Raw genomic sequence first — 3,506 nt, 5'->3', positions numbered from 1 at the left:
ATAGACTGGTTATTGAATAMAGCCTAATCTCATTAGATGTAAAACACGTGTTATTGCCCATGCTATTAAAATGCACATGCATAACACACTCCGCCATATTAATAATCCACACATGAATAATAACTGAGTTATGACAGGAGCTGTTCAAATACAGCCTCTTTAATGACACATTACACGTTCGTCCCGAGTAGCATTTAGAGTGTCTCCCTTTCCTCTAGAGCCCCTTTATGAAGCACTTCTCCTGTATTTTACAACATAAAATAATATATCTCTATATATATGCCATTTAGCAGACGCTTTTGTCCAAAGCGACTTACAGTGCATCATTTTTTTCATATAGGAGTAGAACCCACTATTTTGGCATTGCAAGCGCTATGCTCTACCAACTAAGCCTCAGAGGACCACTGTTGGTTTTACTCTGACTTACATATAAAGTTATGCTAACATTGGATTCACAGACAGTACAAGGCCATGTCAGTGCATTGGGACACAGACTGTGTTCTGGTGACCATGAACGCWGCTCTTACAGAATAATAAGGTCATCTCCACACACAATGAGTAATACATCTATTATCTTTACCCTATGGATCCTAAGTCTTGCTGGGGCCCTGTGAGATGGACAAGCCACATACAAGATAAGCAAAGACAATCACAACGTGTGGTAATAATGTTATTCCGATGTATTGTTTTTGTACTGTTTTTACCGTACCATGTGTTGTGATAAATACACTTTAAATAAAGTGGTAGGCTATATGCCCATTGTTCTGTTTCTGTTAGTATTACTAGAAACAATCCTCAACATTGTTTACCCAAGTGTGGTATAGTGAAAAAGACATATTGTTGTTAAATTATTTAAAAGGACAACTTCATGTGAAGGATCGATGCGAGGGGATCTGAAAGCATTAACTAGACGGTGAGGTATCCCTTTCTCTCTCTCTCTGAAAACACAGTATTGCACATTGTATCTCACACAGTATTCTATAATTAGGTATTGATCATTTCTTCAGGGGAACCCGGGGGAACATTTTTCTCTGAAAACCCATTAGAAATGAAGACCACAAACTACGTATTGTACAGTGCATTCGGAAAGTATTCAGACCCCTTGTCCCGAAGCCATTCCTGCGTAGTCTTGGCAGTGTGGTTAGGGTCGATGTCCTGTTGGAAGATGAACCTTCGCCCCAGTCTGAAGTCCTGAGCGCTCTGGAGAAGGTTTTCATCCAGGATCTCTCTGTACTTTGCTCCATTCATCTCTCCCTCAATCTTGACTAGTTTCCCAGTCCCCTAAGTATTAAAGTTGATGATCAGCAATGTCAGCAATTACAACACACACAGACAAGGACTGAATATACACATGAGGTGACAACAGGAATGATTCAAACATACTTTCTTGAATTACGGTGGCATTTGGGCATGGCATTTCAGAAAAAATGAACTTCCTTTTTCTAGTTTTTAATTTCATTGAAATATATTTGGGTACATCTTCCAAATTCTAAATCAACTAATATGGCAGCGTAATGACTTTAAATAATGTTTACCATTATGATAATATTGTGCCACCAGTAGGAGTATTAACACCAATGATGATACAGTAACACCAGTGATGATAACACCAGTGATGATAACACCAGTGAGACATTTTAGTACAATTTTCTGAAATGGAYGCCACAAATGTTCAACTCTAATGCAATCAATCCTTTAAAAAAGATTTGTTAAAGTGATATGATTAATTATTTGGCTCACAATGTTATTTCCCCCTCATTTAAATTGACTAACACCAAGTGACACTTTGGATTGAGACACACCACGTATTAGTGGAATCCTCAAATGTATGACATACTGAAAGGGTGTAATTAGCTAATCATTTTATTTTTAATAGATCCTTCCCTCGATAACAGTTTTCCACTGGAGAGAATGCTCAAGGTCCTTGTATATCTTTGTAATGAGTGATTTTCAAGGCGGTAACACCAATGACATAATACTGACGGACACAAATTATACTAGTAAAAAAAAAWAGGTATTTAAATAGCCTTCTATGTTTTTATTGATCAATATACAATATATTAAATATTTTTTCTACTTTTTTGCATTCAAAATAATAGTTAGATATCTCTAAATCCCCAAAACATATCACTACAAATCTATACATCACTACTAGGACAAGCCAATTTGCTTACCCTAAGTACTTTAAACAACGCATAAACATAACGTTTTGAAGTATAAAGGACTTGCATMATGTTTATCATTAATAAACAGTTCAACATAAACAAAAACATGATGCGTAACTATATGTCATTATACTTCTTTTTCATGGTTGCAAAGGCAAAGGACGCAAATGCCACCAGAATACAAGATCGACCCGGCTGCCATTATAATCTGTCACGATAAAATATGAATAGATCTAAATTACATTTGGCCCTTCTATCTCACCTTGGATTTTTGAGTGTCGTACTAATGCACTTTAACATGCTTGGGTGAGTTGAGTATTCCAAATCTTCATATTTTGAGCGCTGTTCAGTTGAATCTTTTAGTGTTCCGAGCAGAATGGGGTCAAACGTGCACTGTGCAGTCAACTATTGACCAGTATAATGATAAGCTGTCTGTTTAAATACTTTGTATTAAACTGAACTTTGATCCTGTGACCAAGTCACTGCAGAGTCCAGAGCCACACTCAGTTCACTGTTCATTATACTGGAAAAGAGCAGAGGAGCTCTCACATTGCTATTTACACAGCTGAATCTCTTTCTCTCAACTATCTCTCTCTCTCTCCTCTCTGTCTCTCTGTCTCTCTGTCTCTCTTCTCTCTTCCTCTCTCTCTCTCTCTTCTTCTCTCTCTCTCCTCTCTCTCTCCTCTCTCTCTGTCTCCTGTCTCTCTGTCTTCTCTCTCTCTGTCTGTCTGTCTCTGTCTGTCTGTCTCTGCGTCGTCTGTCGTCGTCTGTCTGTCTCTGTCTGTCGTCTGTCTGTCGTCTGTCTGTCTGTCTGTCTGTCTGTCTGTCTGTCTGTCTGTCTGTCTGTCTGTCTGTCTGTCTTCTGTCTGGTCTGTCTGTCTGTCTGTCTGTCTGCTCTCGTCCTGTCTCTCTCTCTCTCTCTCTCTCTCTCTCTCTCTCTCTCTCTCTCTCTCTCTCTCTCTCTCTCTCTCTCTCTCTCTCTCTCTCCTCTCTCTCTCTCTCTCTCCTCTCTCTCTCCTCTCTCTGTCTCTCTCGTGTCTCTCTCTGTCTCTGTCTCTCTCTCTCTGCTGTCTTCTCTCTCTCCTCCCTCTCTCTCAATTTCAAATTAAAGGGCTATTGCAGGTAACATATGTTTACATTGCCAAAGCAAGTGAAATAGATATTAAACAAAAGTGAACATAAATATATGTTGTATTTACAATGGTGTTTGTTCGTCACTGGTTGCCCTTTTTTATGGCAACAGGTCACAAATCTTGCTGCTGTGATGGCTGTGTTTGTGACTGGAACTTTCCAAACACCCTCAGCCTGCTGAGTAAGAGACATCGAGACGAGGTGAGAGTT

At 39.1% G+C, this 3,506-nt stretch overlaps 1 long non-coding RNA gene across 1 annotated transcript; it reads right to left on the bottom strand.

The window, feature by feature from the left end:
* Nucleotides 1-124: 124 nt before the first annotated feature.
* LOC139028622 (uncharacterized) lies at nt 125-2,565 on the bottom strand. The gene is made up of 2 exons (XR_011480820.1): nt 2,428-2,565; nt 125-1,281 (listed from the first exon to the last, which is right to left on the bottom strand). It is a non-coding gene; the product is annotated as an uncharacterized lncRNA (long non-coding RNA).
* Between the last annotated feature and the right edge of the window lie 941 nt (nt 2,566-3,506).

The sequence above is a fragment of the Salvelinus sp. IW2-2015 genome, linkage group LG14 (genome assembly GCF_002910315.2).
Source record: "Salvelinus sp. IW2-2015 linkage group LG14, ASM291031v2, whole genome shotgun sequence".
Lineage (NCBI taxonomy): Eukaryota > Metazoa > Chordata > Actinopteri > Salmoniformes > Salmonidae > Salvelinus > Salvelinus sp. IW2-2015.
This window is presented reverse-complemented; position numbering and strand designations above follow the sequence as displayed.